Here is a 12402-nt window from a genome sequence, read left to right as displayed (position 1 = left end):
ATTCACATTGCAGGACTTCAAAACACGTTTCCTACATGCGACAAGCACATGCCTACAACGTGCCTTGAAGTAGGGGCATTTGTAGACATGTAAATTTTGTTGCATACAAAGGATGCATCGCAAAGCTCCACGTGGCATATGACTCATCATAAATGGACAAGTCATCAAAGACAGGTGGCTCAAATCAAGCAAGGGAAGTATAAATATTCCCAAAATTTGGCTAAAGGGAGAAAACTCCCTTAAATTCGGCAGAAGGTCCCAAATTGCTCTCAAAATTAGAAAGAAAATGTATCTTCATAAAATAAGCAAAAATTGAAGATTGGTCACAAAATAGGCAACAAGGCCTCAAAATTTGAGCTAAAGGAGTGAAGTGGCTGAAATTAAGACACAAAACATTCCTAAATTCTACCATGAATGAATCAAGACACAAATAAAGGCCAAATCCACCCAAAGGCAAGCCTTGAGAAGCCTATAAATACAAGGTCTTCCCACAAGCATAGGGGTCTAAAAATCTCTACACAGAAGAACCTCTACCAAACCTTTGAAGACTAATATGCTGCCAAAGCTCTCTTCGAAGAACATTCAACCAAAGCTGAAGCTTCCTCTCGACCAAAGCCGAAGCACTTCCTTGAAGAATAACCAAGTGCTAGTGCCGATTCCTTCAAGACTTTGTTGCAAGCTTCTAAACTTTTAACAACATTCGTTTCAAGATCAAGTCGCCAAGACCTTCAACGCAATGAAATCCCGCTTCAAACACCACCTTTGCCGCACCTTTGACGTGAAAATCGTCCACACGTTATTTTTCAAGTTCAAAACTTGAAGCAATAGTTCAACCGCTCGTCGAAGGTCAAGTCATCACGACCCTTGGATGAATAATCACTCATCTACATCATATTTGAAGACTGAATCAGAGGAAAAGTCGTAAATAGAGATTGTAACCTACAAATTCAAATCAATACAAATTTGCTTTGTACACGTGTTCTTGTTTCATTCGATACAGAATTTTTGTGTTTACAGTCGTCTACGTAACATTCTACATTTTTATGTAAAATGTCATTGTAGATCTTCTGTATTGAACATTGATATGTAGCCGTAGCATTTTTCAAGCCAAAGGGCATTACCTTGTAGCAGTAGATACCTGTTGGAGTGCAAAACACTGTTGGTTCCTAGTCTTCGGGAGCCATGTGGATTTGATTTTGATTGTACCCAAAGGAGTCATCCATGAATGATAGTGCCTCGTGGCCAGTGGTCGCGTCCAACACAATTTGGATGATTGGTAAGGGAGAGTCAACCTTCGGGCAAGCATCGTTGAGGTCGCAGAAATCTACACAAACACGTATTTGTCCAAGTTTCTTAAGGACAATGATGATGTTGGAGATCATTTTAGGGTTTTGCACCTCTCGAATGAAGCCTTCTTCGATTAGCTTGTCAATCTCGACCTCAATTTATGGGAAGAGTTCGGATCGATAGCGTCTTTGGGTTTGCTTTATCGGTTGTGTTCCAGGCTTGACTGTAAGACGATGGACGGTGATGGTAGGGTCAAGGTCAAACATTTCTTTGTAGGTCCAAGCAAAGACATCTTTGTACTCTATTAAAAGTTAGTAGTACTCCTTGATCTCATCCGCACTTAGTACTCCTCAATCTCATTCACACTTAGTTGTGCCTAAGTTGAGCTCTTTGAGATCATCAATCATGGCTTGCCCCTTATCCTTGAGCTATGGTGGTGCAACAGTGACGTCTTCCTCGGGGATTTCATCTTTTTTGTCTTCTTGGATTGTGATGTGGAAGACTTCTTGGACTTCCTTTTCAGTGTCATCCTCTTGGGCTTGTTGGCGTGAAGATTGGCCAGTGTGGATGATGGTTCGCCTCTTTACCTTCAGTTGTCCTTTTGTGTCAACTTCTAAGGTTGCTTGGCGCTTCATCCTTGAAGGAATCGAGCTTCGAACGTTTCTTCAAGTCTTTCCAAGGCCGACCATCGTGGAGGAGAGCTAGACGTGTTTCTTTGTTTCTTAGGTTTTGACAACATTTTGAAAACAGAGCTTTGGGGTGTTGGGAGTTAAGCCATTTGAAGATGGAAGTTTAGTTACCAATCAAGCGCCGAAACTCTGGGTTTTGATTGATTCAGGTTGTCGAAGATTGACATTCGAGGGGCAGGTTTAGGCTCCTTTTGATCTTGTTCAACACTTATGCTGATATGTTAAGCACTAGCATTTTTCTCTTTTCTTGAAATCTTCACAGGTGTATTTGGTGTGAAGCCAAGTCCAGCTTTATTGTTGTCAACTCGGTAACCATGCTCCTTTAACTTCTTTTGAGTCTCAATGAGGTTACATTCTTTGTTGTTGACAGTGTTTGCATTCTTCTTTCCAAGATTTGAAGAGGAGGCGAAATCATACCCAGACTTTGACATGAGTTTGTAGGCGTTTGGGTCGAAACCTTCTTCGGTCCTCTTGGTTGGAAGAGTGCTCAGTTCCACTGCCTTTGGCAGAGCGTCACCTAGCTGTGTCAAAGGTAAAACAACGTTTGTCTTGAGCAGCTTTACATCGTCCTTGTGAAGCTGTGTATCAGCTTTGCTTGTTCCAATTGGGGATTGCCCATTCTTTCTTCTCGACATTAGGATGTATCGGAAGATGGGTGTGTTTGGTCCTTTTAAAGGCGTCCCACTCTCCCTTTGGTTATTGTAGGTTTAACCGACTTATCGTCATTTTTGCTTGAAGATGGCACGGATTCCCCTTCTTGTTCCTTGGGCACAACTTGCCACTTTTGTTTCTTAGGTACTGTTTTGCTTGTGAATTTGATTTATTTTGGAAAAGCTTTGGGCACCATGTCTTAATCCACGTAGAACTTGGCATTCGCAAAGTGTGATTTGGCTTCGGTGAATGGTTTGGTGTCGCCTTGTATCACCTTTACTCTTTTTCGATAGAACTTTAAGCATTGATGAAGGGTGGACCGCACTACTCCATTCTCGTAGATCCAAGGCCTTCCTAAAAGTAAGTTGTAGGAAGTTTTTGTATCAATCACATAGAATAACGTGCTTGATTTGACTTCACCAATGGTCATCTCCACTCGGATCATGCCCATTGTTCTTTTTCCTCCTTGGTTAAAACCTTGGATTAGGTGGCGGCTTCAGGACAGTTCATCCACCTTGATGGTGATTGTGGTCATTGTTGACTTTGGCATGATGTTTATGTTGGAAATGTGCCCTAAAACCAATCATATGATGATACTTTACGGACATTTCACAAAGTTAAACTAATGTAGTTTAAATATAAAGGGCAAAGATTATTGTTTGAGCTGTTTCATATAAATGTTATATGCTTAAACGATAAGTCCAAGGAATATGTGATTGGGAGAATGCAATCTAAAGAAGTTAGATTCATGAGACCATTCTATCGTAAACACATCCTAAACGTTCCTGATCATAAGATTGCCAATTGGGCATTAACAGTCCGTTAAGATCAGTACGTGCTGTGTCTTCTCTCAGGGAGAGTGACTAGTCTCGAGTCATTGGTGTGTGTGACATCAAGACAAGTACGTAGGTGCTTAATAGAGAATGAGTTCACTGAACACGATCAACGAAGAGTTCTCATATTCATGTCACATGAGAACTCATGGTTAGGATAATGCAAAGTAGTCCTTTGACCTGAGGCATCATAGTTGTCTTATGGTTAAGTCATTGATCTTTGATTATGTCAAAGTCACTCCATCAGGAGGGTGTCCACGGCATAGTTGGGGTTAAGCCACTTAGCTATGGAGGCAAGTGAATGCGCAACAAGGGATCTCTAACCTTCAAACCGTTTGAAGGAGAATACTCTATGATATGATTAAGAATCTCTGATCAGAGTATGAATGAGATTTAGGAAGTCGTTCCAAATCGCATTCAAGGTAATCATATAAGCACACGAATCACATTGGATAATAGACATGAATAAACTATCAATGACTCGAGACTAGTCACTCTCCCTGAGAGAATACTCTATGATATGATTAAGACATAAAACATACCTAAAGATTCTTAATCATATCACAGAGTCTTCGTTGATCGTTTTCAGTGAACTCATTCTCTATTGAGCACCTACATACTTGTCTTGATGTCACACACACCAATGACTCGAGACTAGTCACTCTCCCTGAGAGAAGACACAGCACGTACTGATCTTAACGGACTGTCAATGCCCAATTGGCAATCCTATGATCAGGAACGTTTAGGATGTGTTTACGAAAGAATGGTCTCATGAATCTAACTTCTTTAGATTGCATTCTCCCAATCACATATTCCTTGGACTTATCGTTTAAGTATATAACATTTATATGAGACGGCTCAAACAATAATCTTTGCCCTTTATATTTAAACTACATTAGTTTAACTTTGTGAAATGTCCGTAAAGTATCATCATATGATTGGTTTTAGGGCACATTTCCAACATAAACATCATGCCAAAGTCAACAATGACCACAATCACCATCAAGGTGGATGAACTGTCCTGAAGCCGCCACCTAATCTAAGGTTTTAACCAAGGAGGAAAAAGAACAATGGGCATGATCCGAGTGGAGATGACCATTGGTGAAGTCAAATCAAGCACGTTATTCTATGTGATTGATACAAAAACTTCCTACAACTTACTTTTAGGAAGGCCTTGGATCTACGAGAATGGAGTAGTGCCGTCCACCCTTCATCAATGCTTAAAGTTCTATCGAGAAAGAGTAAAGGTGATACACGAATCACATTGCCAAAGATTCTTAGTCTTCATACAGGGGAGAATTTAGGTATGTTTTGTGTCTTAATTTCAGCCACTTTCCCTCACCTTGGCCGAATTATAGGGCTTGTTACCTATTTTGTGAGCAATCTTCAATTCTTGCTTGTTTTGTGAAGATGCTTTAGCTTTCTTTCCACTTTTGGGAGCAATTTGGACCCCTTACCGATTTTAAGAGGGATTTTCTCCCTTTTGCCAACTTTTGGGAAGGTTTTGTACTTCCTTTGCTTGATTTGTGCCACATGTCTTTGATGACTTGTCCATTTGTGATGAGTCATATGCCACGTGGACCTTTATGATGCATCATTTGTATGCAAAGAAATTTACATGTCTACAATGGGCACGTGAATTTCTGACCTTCACCCTATTGAGAGAGAATACTCTATGATATGATTAAGAATCTTTGGCAAGAGTATGAATTGAATGAAATCTAGGCAGTTGTTGATGCGATGAAAGTTAAACACTCAAATTATACCCTCTTGTTGTCAAATTGTAGTGTAAATGCAAGTAGGAATCGTTCTAAACCGGGGATTAGGAGGGCTTGCTAAAACCTCTAAACTTACTCAAAAACATAAAAACAAAGTTAAAAACGTTTGAATAGACTCAAGGGACTCAAAACCGATTCTAAAGACTCAAAACTACCTAAAAACACTCAAAACTGGGCAGATTTAACTCTAACACAATTTTGGACGAATTTAGTGTTTTGGTTTGAATCAAAACACTCAAAAACACAAACAAAACCGAAATTTAACACTTTGAAATAAGAAAGTAAAATGGGGATTTTGGTTTTGATGAATTTGAAACAAACAAACAAGTTATAAAACTAGGCAGATTGTATGACAAATTTGAGGAATACGATGATGGATGGATTAGTTAGGGGTCCGTTCTTCACACATGACACACTTGTACATGAATCGATTTCCAATTGCTTTCCAATAAACTATGATGCTCAACACCCCAGATTAACCGTGATGCACAAATTAACCCTCAGATTTTCCTTTACTCATTGAATTGGATGAATGCATGCGACAACCCAAATCATTTTCTAAAAGTCCCCTATATGAATGCACAATAGAGATACAATCAGACATCATTACGTTCAATGAAAATCATAAGTGTTGACGAGGCAATTATAACTATGAATGCATGATACAATTGCCAAGAATTCAATTAACGCAATTGTGATAAACAACATTCATTACTCATGAATATAAACTTGTAACGATTAGGTGAAACTCATTTATATTCTAGCATCTAATTCATGCATGAAAACTAAGTATGCATCTTTAATAAACATACAAGAATCAGTTATGAATAAAATAGATAATTGAATTGCAATCACAACTTATCAAATCACAATTGGAAGAAATCAATTCAAATCTCAAGCATGTTCATGGCTTCAAACTTCCCCCTAACTAAAGATTGAAGTCAAGATTGAAGTCAAGGGTCGTAACAGGGCTTGGGGTCAAGGGTCGTAACAGGGCTTGGGGGTAATGGCTAATAAAGAAATGATAGGAATAACAAACGTTCTTAAAGCGATAGCAAGCAAAGTAATGGAATCGACACTTGGAATTTACTTTAGAATGCAAAAATCAACTTTTAAACACAAAGGGAAGATTCATGCAACACTTAGGGTCGAATTCAATGCTTTGGACCCTTTCTTCAACAAACAACACTTTAGAGCTCTTTCTCATAAATTTTTCAACTCTTTCCACAACTTTTCTTCTTTTCATTCTATTTTCCACGAATTTTTCTTTTTCTTTTCCTTTTCTACCCGTGCCTTATGAAGGACTTTGTCACACACACACACACAAGAATCATTTCCCCCACACTTGTTTTTCTGCAAGAGTTCAACAAAAGGAATTCCTTCTAAATTATGCTTTACTATGCTTCAAGAACAAGGGTATGGATGGTCCTAATCTAGGCTAGGTGAGGATAGTGTGGGTAACAAAGAACATAGGCAACATAAGGCTCAACGGGGTTAAACTTAAACACATAATGAACGGGATAGGCTTTTTGGCTCTTGGCTCACTAAACAACGTCATCTTGAATATGTGTTATGCAAATCAATAACATGCTTTGAATGAAATAGGCATGAGTTCTAGCATTTGGAACTAAATGATGAAACGCCTTGTAAGTTGCAACCAAGCAAAGAATAATGAGATCATGCAACGACTTTAGAAAACAATGATGCACAGATTATTAACTCTCCAAATAAACGTTTAGGCTCAAGTCTCACAAGGTTGTAGCATACATTTGAGTTCCTTCTTTCAAACATGTTACAAAACTGATTTTTCCTTCATGATTGCATGTGAATTCATAAATTATAACCACAACCAAGCATACACCAAAGAGTAAATCAAATTTTCATCCATGTTTATAACTCTCTTTAACAGTCATGTAATTAAAAACCAAATCCTCATCATTGTGTTGGAAAGTACCCTAAGACACAAATAAACATACAAAAACAACTCTTTTTGGGTTTTTCAAAATAATTTTTCAAATTTTTTATGAGATTTTCGGATTTTTATGTCAAAACACACTGAAACACTCCAAAACAGCTTAAAAACACTTAAAACAGCAAAGAACAACACTAGAAGTAATGGTGATAAACTCCTACGAATTTCATGCAAAACAATGGTTACCCCCCCCCACACTTAAATCAAACATTGTCCTCAATGTTTCAAGCATAAACTCACACAAAAACAAGCAAATAAACAAACAACGAATAAAAATGACAAGTGTAGCAAAGTAAAAAAAAAACAGATAGAGTAGAGTTTAAGAACGCAAATCTGGTTTTGGAGATAGATGATCTTGTTGACTTTCCACAGCTTCGATCTCAAACTGGTTTGGAATTCTGAGCGAGGAATATCAGAGTTCCTATGTTTCAAATTAGACTCCTTCTACTGGGTTGATTTGATTGTGCAGTCTGCATTCTTCTCTGCTTGTTTCTCCTGCACGGCAGGTAGGCACGAGGTAGAGGTGTTGGTCTTTTTCTTTCTTCAATCTTTCCAAGTGCCCACCTCTTGCTTTCTTTCTCCTTGTCCCTAGCTGAGGATGAATTGGCAAATTGTCTCCACATGCTTCGAGGTATCATTTTCACTTCCCTTACCTGTTCCCCAGGCAGATGTTGTAGACGAAGAGGAAGCATAAGATGATGAAGATGAGTACTCGAGAGCAAGACTAGGTAAGCAATCAGGAAGGGGTTCCAGGCAGTCGGTTATAGGTCGGAAGATTGATACCAAGTGATGGCTGATTGCTCTCTTTCTCCTTGTCCCAAAACAACGACAAGGAGAAGGACAGGGAGAAAGCATGATATGAGATACTCTTGCTTTCAACCTTCATGATATGAAATACTTTTGCTTTGGATGAGTTGTTTGCAGAGGTACCGCAAGGAATAAAGAACACTGAGTGACTCGAGAGGGTTTGTTGGAAAGGCATTCTCGGAGAAGAAGAAGGGTTATGTATGTTTGCCTTGCAATGGAGGGTGAAGGGTGACATTTATAGGAATTAATAACCGGTGCTATTCTTTCACTCTTGTCAGCAACCGTTAAATGATTTAATAGTGAACTTCACGTGCTTTCTACTTCACAAGAGATCTTCGACAGATTGCCCGTGATTTTCACAAGGCTGAGTGTGCATGTGACAGGCGCTGACACATCTGGAAAAGCAAGTGCCTCTTCAATATCTGGAATCGACGCTTCGACAAACTGCCCGTGATTTCCGCAAAGCTGACTCTGCATGTGACAGGCGCTGACATGTCTGGAAAAACAGATGCTTCTCCGATATCTGGAATCGACGCTTCGACAAACTGCCCGTGATTTTCGCAAAGCTGACTCTGCATGTCACAAATGCTGACACATCTGGAAAAGCAGATGCCTCTCCGATTTCTGAGTTTGCCTCTTCGATCTCTGAAATCCCATCGAGTGCAGAGGTTGAATGTGACAAGTGCAGACAAATCTGGAAAAGAAGATTGGTCGTGGTTTCTGAGTAAGCCCAGCTTTTGAGAAAGCTAGCGCCTCTTTGATTTTTGAGTTGGCCTCTTCGATTTCTGAGCTCGCCTCTTCGATCTCTGAAATCCCATCGTGTGCTGATTTTTATAAAGGTACACAAGACGTTCAAAGCACACTTAAATTTCTGCCTGTAAAAACTCCCTTCTTGCACTTCTTACGATCTTGACTTGTCCGACCTTTTCTTTCTTTAACACCTTTGAAAATGTCTGGCCCCTCCGACAGTCGTTTTGACTTGAACCTTGATGAAGAGGCAGTCCCGCCTTCTCCAGACAACATATGGCGCCCATCCTTCATATCCCCTACTGGTCCCCTTACCGTTGGGGATTCGGTGATGAAGAATGATATGACAGCTGCGGTGGTGGCCAAGAACCTTGTCACTCCTAAAGATAACAGACTACTTGCCAAACGGTCTAATGAGTTGGCTATTAAGGATTCTCTGGCTCTCAGTGTGCAGTGCGCAGGTTCCGTATCCAATATGCCCAACGCCTATTTGCCCGAACTCGTCAAGTTGAATCATTGGCGGCTGAAGTGATGAGTCTCAAGTAGGAGATTAGAGGGCTTAAGCATGAGAATGAACAGTTGCACAGGCTCGCACATAACTATGCTACAAACATGAAAAGGAAGATTGACCAGATGCAGGAATCTGATGGTCAGATTTTACTTGATCATCAAAGGTTTGTGGATTTGTTCCAACAGCATTTGCCTTCGTCTTCTGGGGCTGTATCGCGTAATGAAGCTCCAAATGATCAACCTCCGATGCTTCCTCCTTTTGGGGCTCTGCCGACTGCTGAGGCTCCGCCGACTACTGAGACTTCTCCTAAGCAGCCTTTGTGAAGGCTGCCTCTTGTAGCTTTTTTCTGCTTAATGTTCCCCTTTTTTTTATGAAAATGAATGTGAAAATACCTTGCATAACTGTCAGTGTTTTAAAAATAAACCCACACAAAAAACAATTAAACCAGCAACAAATAAAAATGACAATCATGGCAAAATAAAACTACAGAAAAGGGAAGGTTTTTAGGAATGCAAAACCAATCGTGGAGCAATTCAAAAATCTTCCTTATTTGAATACATGGGTTGCCTCCCAAGAAGCGTTTGCTTTAATGTCTTCCAGTCGAACGAAACTTCCTTCTAAACTTGGATAGGGCCCATATCATGGAATTGATCCTTGAATGGAAAGTGATACTTGACGTGATCTGGCAATGGTTTAAATTCTAGTATAGGTGCCTGAATCATCAAAATCAGCAAGTTAGTATATAATAAAATCGAAGTTGGAGAAGATAGCTTACTTGCTTGCTCCAACACAAACTCAATTACGAACACCACATCTTTGAAGGTTGCAGGGATATGGGACTTGGCCAAATTTGGTGTTTTGAGAGTTATGACTTGTCCCGTGTCATAAAATCCAACTTCTTTGGGAATTTTCGTCTCAAATGTATCTTCTTTGATGAATTCTAGACATTCCCCATCCACTTCTTGCTCTTGATTCGTTGGAAAGGTTTCGAAGATGCCTTTCTCACCTTCTTCTTCCTTGGATTGCATGATCCTGCAAGGAATAAGGACATTTTGTGAAACGCGGTAAGGACAAATTGAATTTAGGCTTACCTTGGTTGTAGTGGACGGCATAGAAGGCATATGGGGTTGCGGCAAAGGTGGTTCTTCCCTTGCCATGGCCTTGTTATTCTCCTCTTCTTCGAGCAACAGCTGTTCATCCATGTTTTGGCTTGGTTTGGATGTCTTCGGTTCACCTCCAACCTCCATAGCGCTTCCCAAAGTGATAGCATCATGGATTTCAAAATCTTCCTTCAAATTTTCAACAGTTGAGTTGGAGAATTCACTTTACTCTTGAATTTGTGCCGTGAACTCCATAATTTGCCCAAATTGCTTTTCCAATTCGCCCATCTTCTTGGCTTGATTTTGCACCTCTTTGTTTCGGTTTTCTACATCCTGGTTCAAAGAGGTGAGTAACTTATTAAACATATCATTATTCAAAGATGTACCTGAATTGAATTGGGCAGATTGTTGTGGTGGCTGTGATGGTTCATATGGCCAGTGATAGAACTCATCTTCTTACTGCCAATATTCATCTTGTTGGAATTGTTGCGGTTCTCCACACATGTAATCTGAATAATCTCTCCAATCCGAATTGTAAGCGTTGGAAAACATGTTGTCCCTTGATTGGCTATGGCTTTGATAACCCCAAGCATCTTCATTCGCAGCGAATTGAGAACATTGATGAGTTGGATATCTTTGCCCATAGAACACACCATCTGTAGGGACACTTTGCATTGTGGTCCTTTCGGCATATTGTGACAATTGAGAAGTAAGTTTCGACAATTGAGCTTGAATAGTAGCAAAATCCATGTTGTACTTCTCTAGTACTTGAAATCAAGGAAACAAAACTAAATCAAATATCATAAGTAAAAATAAGAGACACAAATAGAAACAAAGTCAGTAACTAAAACAAAAAACATGAAAATAAACAAAAAGAAATAACAAGGGATTAGCAAAATTGCTAATCCCCGGCAACGGCGCCAAAATTTGATGCGATGAAATTTAAGCACTCAAATTAAACCCTCTTGTTGTCAAATTGTAGTATAAATGCAAGTAGGGATCGTTCTAAACCGGGGATTAGGAGGGCTTGCTAAAACCTCTAAACTTACTCAAAAACATAAAAACAAAGTTAAAAACGTTTGAATAGACTCAAGGGACTCAAAACAGATTCTAAAGACTCAAAACTACCTAAAAACACTCAAAACTGGGCAGATTTGACTCTAACACAATTTTGGACGAATTTAGTGTTTTGGTTTGAATGAAAACACTCAAAAACACAAACAAAACCGAAATTTAACACTTTGAAACAAGAAAGTAAAATGGGGATTTTGGGTTTGATGAATTTGAAACAAACAAACAAGTTTCATCAAACAAACAAACAAGTTATAAAACTAGGCAGATTGTAAGACAAATTTGAGGAATACGATGATGGATGGATTAGTTAGAGGTCCGTTCTTCACACATGACACACTTGTACATGAATCGATTTCCAATTGCTTTTCAATAAACTATGATGCTGAGCACCCCAGATTAACTGTGATGCACAAATTAACCCTCAGATTTTCCTTTACTCATTGAATTGGATGAATGCATACGACAACCCAAATCATTTTCTAAAAGTCCCCTATATGAATGCACAATAGAGATACAATCAGAGATCATTACGTTCAATGAAAATCATAAGTGTTGACGAGGCAATTATAACTATGAATGCATGATACAATTGCCAAGGATTCAATTAACGCGATTGTGATACCTTCACTACTCATGAATATAAACTTGTAACGATTAGGTGAAACTCATTTATATTCTAGCATCTAATTCATGCATGAAAACTAAGTATGCATCCTTAATAACATACAAGAATCAGTTATGAATAAAATAGATAATTGAATTGCAATCACAACTTATCAAATCACAATTGGAAGAAATCAATTCAAATCTCAAGCATGTTCATGGCTTCAAACTTCCCCCTAACTAAATAGGGGTTTAGCCACTCATAATTGCAACAAAATTAGAAAATAACAAAGTAGACATTGAAAGCAAGAACGAAGTACACCTAAAACGCTCCAATCTTCAAGCTTGAA

Source organism: Malus sylvestris, chromosome 1 (genome assembly GCF_916048215.2).
Source record: "Malus sylvestris chromosome 1, drMalSylv7.2, whole genome shotgun sequence".
In the NCBI taxonomy this organism is placed as follows: Eukaryota; Viridiplantae; Streptophyta; class Magnoliopsida; order Rosales; family Rosaceae; genus Malus; species Malus sylvestris.
The sequence above is the reverse complement of the archived record's forward strand: the minus strand, read 5'-3'. Positions refer to the sequence as shown.